Source organism: Prosopis cineraria, unplaced genomic scaffold (genome assembly GCF_029017545.1).
Source record: "Prosopis cineraria cultivar Desert tree isolate PC_DT_omini unplaced genomic scaffold, ASM2901754v1 PC10, whole genome shotgun sequence".
NCBI classification, from domain to species: Eukaryota; Viridiplantae; Streptophyta; class Magnoliopsida; order Fabales; family Fabaceae; genus Prosopis; species Prosopis cineraria.
This window is the reverse complement of record NW_026555341.1, coordinates 18706133-18715705: the sequence shown is the minus strand read 5'-3', so window position 1 is coordinate 18715705 and position 9573 is coordinate 18706133. Positions and strand designations below refer to the sequence as shown.

At 29.0% G+C, this 9573-nt stretch overlaps 1 long non-coding RNA gene across 3 annotated transcripts; it reads left to right on the top strand.

Annotated features, from left to right (window-relative positions):
* Positions 1-771: 771 nt before the first annotated feature.
* On the top strand, positions 772-4606 carry LOC129323213 (uncharacterized). 3 transcript variants are annotated; one of them, XR_008596385.1, is made up of 5 exons: positions 772-1177; positions 2452-2520; positions 2959-4056; positions 4140-4238; positions 4323-4606. It is a non-coding gene; the product is annotated as an uncharacterized LOC129323213 (long non-coding RNA). The 3 variants fall into 3 exon arrangements; XR_008596384.1 differs by having other exon boundaries at positions 772-1369; XR_008596383.1 differs by having other exon boundaries at positions 772-2520.
* The last annotated feature ends 4967 nt before the right edge of the window (positions 4607-9573 follow it).

The following is a 9573-nucleotide window of genomic DNA, read 5'->3' as shown; positions in this document are numbered from 1 at the left end:
CTTTAACATTGTCAATACTGGCCTGACGTGCAATAAGGTCGTCCATAGCCTAGTGAACATTTATATAAGGTACTTAATTACTTTTCCTATTCATATATCTAGATTATAGTTTTTATTCATATTTACTTCTGTCAATTTCTTCATTCAGGTACTTGTATAATCCCTTCATCATTCTTGGTAACTTTGGATCAAGGTTTGTGTTTGTCAATCCCCATGAGTTCTTAAGTTTTGAAGGCGGTCAGAAGGATAAGTGTTTACAGTAGCAATCTCAAACATTGACCATGTACTTTAAGGAAAGACTGGCTTCAAAGGAAATGTTATTTTTGATTTCTTATCTTAATGGGTTAGTTACTTGGTTTTCTAAAACCTTTATTGCATTTTATTGTCTTTCTCAAATTTCAATTATAACATACATCATCCAATTCTCCTAGGGGACACTGGATGCTTATTATGATTGAGCCAACATATCCTAAAGCTCCAAAGGTATACTATTTGGATTCAGCTCCTCATGATGGGGATCCAACTAAACGATCGGATATGATGGAGCTATTTAATAGACAAGTTTATTTAGTAACTAATATTTTATTTATTTCTAAAATTCTACATTTCTAACATGTTTGTTGTAATGACCCAAAAAAAAGAAAATTACCAAAGTACCTATGATTTTTATGTTATTAGAGGAAAGTGCTGTGCTTTTTTTTTGTAATTTTTGCGATTTACTAATGATTCAAGCCTTTATTCCCTTTTCTCTCGGTCAGATCACGTGAGAGAGAAAAATTTCCCCCTGTTCTTCGAAAACTCTAGAACCAGCGAGTATGAGAGGGAGATTCAGACAGAAACTCCTTCGATCTTCCCTCTTCTTCTTCCTCGTTCATTAAGATTGAGGCCAGCGAACCTAGTCGTCGATGAGAGCAGGAGCTTTGCTCACTGCTACTGTAACGTCCACTGGAAACCCCTGCGTTGAGGTGCAGATCGCTAAACCAAGGCTCCCGTGTTGAGCGTCCAAGCTCCTCCTCTTTCCCTTTTCTTCTTTTCGTCAATCATCATGAGGCTTCCTTCTCCGTCAGTCAGTTCGCCGTCGATAGGTGTGTGAATTCCAGCCATCGCCATCAAGTCTTCATCTTCTCTGTTCGGACGTCGGGTTCCTCTTTCCTCTTCGAGCAGCAGCAATAATCTGGTGCGTAACCTTTCTGGTGTGGATGTTGGGTGCATCAGACTTTTCCCTCCCTTATTTCAATGTTGACTGCCTCTCTTCTCCTTCCTCATATCCACGCGGTGACACTTTCTTCTCCATATGGTTCTGAATCCGCTGATTTGTGTGTACCGTTAGAGCTTTAAGCTTTGCCTTTCATTTGTTTCAACTGATCAGGTGAGTAAATCTCACCTCTTTCTTCCTTTCTTGATCTGTCTATTTGCACATAGGTGGTTTATGGCTAAAGCTGTGAGTATTGCTTCCTTGTTGCTGCGTGCATACCAATTTGGGTTGAAATTGTGAATTTTTCTCTATTTTTCTGCAAACTGTGAGTAATGTGCAAGGCTGAAAATTTGATTTTTCTTGAGTATTAAAAATTTATAATCACTGAAAGATTTAAATCGAAGAGTTGGATTATTTCAATTATAGATATTAGAAAATTTGGAAAATGAAATTTGAAGAAAAGGAAGTTTGGAAGTTGTCAAAGGACTCATGCTCATAATGTGTTTGATAAGTTGCCTTTGAGAGAGTCTTGCTCGATTTTTATGTTTTTGAAGTTTCATTAATCATTGTGAGGAGTATATTTAGTTTGGGTGTTATTAATTCATGAATTTAACTTGTAAGTTGCAAGTTAAAAGAATTGGATTATGAATTTGCATGTAACTACTTAAATTCTTGAGGATAGTATGGTAATTTATAGTTACTGGATAAAAGATGGAAGGTTAGAAAATTCTATTTGTATGGTTGAACATAATGTACCTAAAGTGTTTGATGCAAAGCCTAAGAAAAATTTTTATCTCAAATAAATAGGTTGGTATGGCTAAAGAATTATATAAGAAATTGGTGACTTGAATGGTAATATTTGGACATTGTTATTTGTAAATTTAATTGAGTTCTTACAAGAGAGTTTATTTAAGAAGTTGTTGAAGTCTTATTTGAGTTTTGGACTATTAAGAGTTGCAAAATTGAAAGGTTATAAAGTACATTATCATTTTAGAAGTTATACTTGGATGCTTAGAAATGGATAGGCAATAGAATTAAAGGTTTTGTGTTTTATTGAATGGTTTGGAATGTCACACATTAAATGTTTGGTAGAAAGCCTAAGAAGAAATCTTTATGAATGAATTGTGTTCTTAGAACTTCAAAATTATTAGTGTTAACTTTAGTTGAATGGATTCTCTCGAAATGGAATCTTGTTGGTTAAAAATAAATAAATAAATAAATAAAGTCCATTAAAGTATTATTATTATATATTATAGGATGTTTGGAAGGAGGGAAGCTCAAATAGAGTCATAAGAAATGAGTTTGGAGCCTTGAGGATACTACAGGTAAGTGAATAGCGTCCCAACTGATTTTTTTTATCCAAATTTTCTTTACTAAAATATTACATTTTTCCAGAAATCATTTTAAATGCATTAATGTGATTATTGAATATTTGTTGATTAACATTTCTTTATTTTGAGATATTAGCTTTACCAAATTTGAAATGTTATTTGATCAATTAAGTCAAGTTTGAACTTTGATTATGAGATTTTCATTTTATCAAATATTGGATTGATATAGAGAATGATTCATACGAGTTCGACATTGAAATTTTGTTTATTCAATAAATGCAAGCATGAGTATCAGATATGAAATTTGATTCTAGTAAGTTTTAATGCTTAAAAGTATTCATGCGAGTTCGATTTTAAGAATGAGGACTGTATCATGAAAGTGATGATTTTCTCGCATGTTGAAAAATGATTTTAAAAGGAGATTTTATACAGAACACTGGTTGCTAACGGCAGTTCCGTTAGCCCTTGGCGTGCCATGGTACACCTAGCTAGCAGGGTGTTTATAGGAGGTGCTAACCCCGTGCGATGGCCAACGCACGTGGAATGGAGGGATGATTATTCGTGAGCATCGTACTCACGTTTGTTTCATGGCTTCAAGCTACGTTTGGTTAGCATTACCTTCGTGGACTGTGTCCACGTTTGTTTCGTGGCTTCAGCTGCATTTGATTACTTACCTTCGTGAATTGTGTGTCCACGTTGGTCTTCGTGGCAAGAGCCACGTTTGGTTATTTATCCTCGTGGGCTTTGTGTCCACGTTTGTTAATTGTTTTGATAAATCCCTGTAATATGAACTTGATTATTTGATGATTTTACATTCCATTGGTTTTTAATTAGTGAATTATTTATAATTATTTATTTTATTTATTTATTTTCTTGCAATTAAGTGATAATAATACTTGATATGAGATTTTAACAGTTTAAGATTTTATTTAAGTTTTATAAAATTCTTTTATTTTTGAAGTTTATTAGATTTTTATGAAAATCGTTGCCTCTTTGAATTGCATAATTGTTTCAAACTTTCCTTTTATTCATGTTCAATTATTTATTATTGGGACGTTATTCATTGGAAAAGATATTTTGGTCTCAGATTATATAGTTGAACTCGTGACTCAAGATATCCACAAAGGAGTTTTATTGTTGAGTTGAAGTAGAAGAATTATTTTAGTCAAATTTTAATTTGATAAAGAATTTGAACTTATACCTATGTTGGCATCTGGTATTAGGTGCTCCACATAGACTACAGGTAGGATCCTCACAGTTCTTTTAAAATTGAATATCTGATTTAATATTGTAAAAATCTTTAATTACTCTATTAGTGTGTTTAACGTATTAATTTTAAAGTTTCTCCGATTACGGCTTAAGGGATATGACTTTTGTACCCATATCCCGTGCCAGTCATACCTAATTTTGGGGTGTGACATTTGTCTACCGCATATTAGGGCTATTGTACTATATCACATCGATGCAAATCTTCTAAACAAGAGATCATTCAAGGAATACAAGGATGCTATGGAATGAAATATAATACAGGTATCTTTATATTACTGCCAATTACTCAATTTTTTTCATTTTTAATGTCAATAGCATATATATTTATGGTTTTCTTCATGTAGTGCCCCTGACAAATCAAGAACAATTATGATTGCGGCTACTGTGTGATGAGGTATGCTAAAGACATTGTCACTCACGGGCAGGCTACAATCCCCCTCACGGTATCTATAATTTATGTAATATTTTTTTATATTATAATGAATATTAATTGTCATCAACTAACTTCATTTTTATGTATGTTGTAGTACTATCCAGATTGTGCTACACCTCATTTTGATGATACCCAAATTAATGAAGTTCTCAAATAGTGGAGTAAATATGTATATGAAAATTAGGTCACATCCAATATGAGGTGATAATATATAGTTAGTCTAGGACTAAATTAGTTTAGTTGTCAATATATAGTTTAGATATAATTTAGGGATTGGTATTTTACCTCAAATTAATTGATTTATATCATTGAATTTTAAATTCAATACTTTTGATGTAATTAAATTGTAAATATTATAGTTTTTAATTAAATAGGGTATATCTTTTAGGCTGTTCTAGAGTATTATTGAGTATATATATTTTTTTATTGCAAGGAGGCTGCTAGAAAAGTAGCTAACCCTATTTAAAAAAAACATGACATTAGAGGATGGTTATATTAGATAACCATCCTATATTTGTTTTATAGAGGACGGTTGTTACCATAACCATCCTCTATATAACAAATATAGGATGGTTATCTAATATAATCATCCTCTAAGGCTTATCTATTTTCAGTTTTGACCAAAATTTAAAGGTTATATAGGATCATTATTTAAAAACCATCCTCTATTTATCTTTAATATATGACCATTTTATAACCATCCTATATGTCTTAGCAATAGAGGACGGTCGAATAGAGGATCGTTGTCAACCGTCCTCTATGGTCAGATCTATTGTAGTGCATATAATTATATAATTTTTATCAAACAGATTGCATAAATTTTAATAATTAGATTTGGTAGATAATCATTTTAATAAGTTTATCTTAATTTATTATTTTTAAAAATTATATTTTTCAAGGAATTGATAATTTTCTCTAAAAAATAATTTCATTTTCCTTTCAAAATTCTTAAAATTTGCAATCTACTAATTAAAAATTAATTGGAAGTGAGATTGAAAGATTAGATTATATCTTAAGTGAAAAAATTTAAATATATTTGAAAGCTATTATTCAATATTATGAGAAAATTGATGGGTATGCTACATACGGGATACAAGATGGCTAGTTTAATTAGAAAAAAGTTAAATGAGTTATTTGTGATCAAAATATATTAAATAAACATAAAAGGAACTTTTATCAAATAGTTGTTATGTTATACGATAATGAATGTTAAGCTTTAAAAGGATAGCATGAACATAAAGTTGGAGTAACATAAATAAAAATGTTGAAATGGACATGCAAATATATATATATATATATATGAAAGTATAAAATCTAAAATAAGCATATATGAGAAAAAGTGAGCGTGGCATCTATTGAGAAAAAAATGATAGTAAATTGTTTGAAAAGATTTGGACATATATAGAGAAGGTTGTGAGAGGCATCGGTAAGGAGAGTAGAATGAATAATCTTAAATCCTATAAAGAAAGGTAGAAAAAGACTAAAGAGGACAGTTACAGAAGTTGTTAAACAAAACTTTTTAATTAACAATATTTTTAAAATCTCGGTTAATGATAAAGTATAATAGTATTGTACAATTTATATAGCTAACTCCATTTAATGGGATAAAGCTTGTTGTTAGTGTTGTTGTTTACTAATTAAAAATCACATTTTAACATGAAAAATGATTGTAATAATTAGAAATAATTAAGATTATCATAAATTTAAAAACATATTTTAAACAAAGGTGCATAACAAAATAAATGATTTTATGGAATAAAAGTATACAAAGTAAATAAAAAAAATTGTATTGAAAATAAAGATTAAAATATTTTATTTTGTTATAATATATTTTTGTATAAACTTTAAATTTGTTGATGCAAAGAAACTATATATAAGGATTGTCAAATAATATCATTATATATATATAAGTAGGGTTAAAAGTTATAACAAAATATCACATGTCCATTTTTAGGTTTGTTACAATTTTATACTTTGGATGTCTTTCCAGTGATTCTGTACTCTGGAGTCAGATTTGGATTTAAATTCTAAATTTTTTATTGTCTTTTAATGTATACAAAATATATTATTCAGGTTTGGAGTTAAGTGCGAGATGAATTATTAATTTTTAAATATATACAAAAATTATTTAGATTCAAATTAACATGTATCTATTCAAAGTTTTCTTTCACCCTAAAGATATGTTGAAAATTATTATTTTATTTTTTTCATACAATTCTAAAATTATATTTCATTAAAATTCATTTGCCATGTTTGTGGAGTATATTTTTTAAAAATATCTATCTATTTGAATCTAAATTAATATATATATATATATATATATTTAAAAAAATAATTTGTGTTTAAATTTTTTTATCTATCCTAATTGTAACATCCCAAAAATTAACCTAAGGTTAATTAAATTAATTTAGAGTAAATGATTAATTTTGGAGGAATATTTTGATTTAAATAATTTTAGTTAGAAGATTATTATTGAATTTAATTTAGATTAAATCCTAAGTTATGATTTTATAGAAAATAGAAATACTAATAATAATATTATAAAAAAAAAGAAAGAAAGAAGAAGGAAAAGGAACATAAAAAAAATTGAAGGGGGAAAGTAATTTTTGCTTTCATGTGTGTGTTGATGTGTAAATAGTGCAAAAAGAAAAAGAAGGAACGAATTTGTGTGTTTGCAAATTTAAGAAAACAAGAGAGAGAGAGAGAGAGGCATGAATTTTACATGAAGCCTACTCTTTGTTTTAAAACCAATAGACTTCTCTTGCCTTTTTCATTTCTCTTCCCTTTTCTTCATTCCTTCTTCTGTGCACAAAGAGCAATCGACACTGCAAATGGAGTTGATTTAGAAGGTGAAGCTCCATAATAGAATATTTTAAATAAGATTTTAAGTATTTTAAGACTAGATAAGTGTTTTAAATATTTTTCTTAGTCGTTTTTTCCCTTGAGATTGTAGATTTTAAGATTTTGAAAAAAACCTAAGGTTTGAAAGAGGGATAAATTTTTGATGGGTAAATCTGGTCATTGAGGTTATTGGTAGTGTAATAAATATTCTAGAATATTATTTTATTAATAGGATTGAAATTTGAGGCCTTTGAGTTTATCCCTAAATCTCTGTTGGTAGATTTTGGTTAAATCTGAAAATATAAATTAATTTATTGATATTTAGATGATTATTTGAGATGAAAAATAAATTATTATGGCTATAGAATAATTATTCTAAGCTTGAAATCAAGTTTGCAAATTTTGGATATTTTTATTTGCGAATTTTTGGAATAAAAAGGAAAATTTTGATATTAAAAAATTATTTGAATGATGTTTTTAGCCAAATTTCAATGAAATTATTGTAAAGGAGACTATTGAACAAAGTAGATAGGTTCAAATATATAAAATTAAATTTGAGAACTCAAGAGGCTAAGATTAAAGTCTTAAAAAAATAAAATAAAGTAAAATAAATACTTAAGTGTTAGAGTATGAGTGAAAATTGTGTTAATAACATTATTAACACATTGGGAAATAATCAATTGTAGATTAATTTTATTTTGACACCTTTCAAATTTGAAAAGCTTTGAAAATGTTGTAACTTAAGGGGTAACCTTTAACCTCTCAAAGGTTGAGGTAATCAGGGAAAATCTATTTTATACATTTGCATGTTAATTAATTAATTATGTTAGTGAAAAAAAGAATATATATATATATATATATATATATATATATTTTGAAATGGTTATTTGTAATGCATGTGGCCTTGTTGAGACTCTATGATTTGTGACCAAGTTAATTGTAACTTGGTATGAGTAATGAGATTGATAGTTGATGATGATGTGTACATTCTTGGTTATAAATTATGGATTATATATAGTGATGAATTGTATATGCTAATGTGGTTTATCTATTAATATAAAATTGATGCAAGAGGCATGATTGAAAAATGATGAGTCTTGATACTTATTGAGCAAAAAAGTTAATGAGCATGTGGGATAATTATGAATTATATATATATATATATATATGAGCTTTTGAAATGCATTTTCTCATGAGCATGATCATATGACGAGAGTTTGCCTTAGTGAAGGAGTTAGCAGTTATGCAAAATCCATATGATACTTAGCTATTAACCAATAATCATAGAGGTTATAGCCACTACTTATCTTGTAAGCTACTATAGCATTGTTCCTATTAAGGAACTTGATCCTACTAGCCTACCTAGAGTTTTGGATAAAGCTAGTTTTGGGTATGACACTCCATAATGTGTGATTTAGGAAAAATCATGTTCATAAGTGTGTAAGGTAACCTTGGCCCGATAGCCCCTCACGATATGATTAAGGTCTTGGGTAGTCTCCCTTCCGTTGTTCGCCCATGGATTTCATGTCAGAGGAAATAAAGGGAAATATAAAGAAGAGATTGATCATGCTTATTATTATCATCATGCCATTTGAGTGATTGATAGCTATGTTGAGAATATGATTATAATTGCAGAAATGAGAACATGTAGTAATTATGCGAACAATGTATATGTAGCCATTTGTATAAATTTTGTATTTGACTTTATTCTTGAGATTATTCACATAAGTTAAATGTTAATGTGATTAACATGTTATTAATGTAATTGTTTACATGGTCACCTTAATAAATTTATTGGCTATTTGCATTCATAATTAATTATCATGCATTTGTATAACTTAGATGTATCTTGGTTACTGAGTGATTGTACTCACTCCTCTCTTTTAACATATTATAAGAGCTAGTTCATCTCAGAAGAATAGAGGAAAGGAGCATTAGGCCAAGTGATAATAATCACTTTTACAAGCCTTTCTCTTTTTATTTTGACATGTGTATTTAGTTTATGATATTGTCAACTAGGATAATATATTTTTGATCCACTTGCATTATGGGTTTTGTGTTGGGTGGAAATGTATTTTGGGCTATTAGGAATGTAGTTTGATACCTGTGTTTATATTAATGGACCAAAATATTTGTGCAAGTAAAAATAGTTATTATCTACTTAATTTGATAACTTGAATGTTGTTATGGCCTCTCCTTGTGTTTTTGATGTCCAAGGGTAAATAGTTGATATTAATTATATATGAATGAAAAGGAAAAACTCATAAATATGATAGGCTATTGATAAATAGATTATACATAGAATATGATAACTATGTAATTATCATTGTGATAAATGTGATTGAGATCTTGGCCCCCGCCTGCCAGTTATGGAAGGGTTTGAGTAGCCAAATATTATGTTGTAAATATGTATATATGTATTGTGGAGTAAGGCATAAAGAGAAAATAAAGAGGAAAGCTTTTCTCCCATGTTAATGTGTTTCCTTTATCATACTTCCGCATAT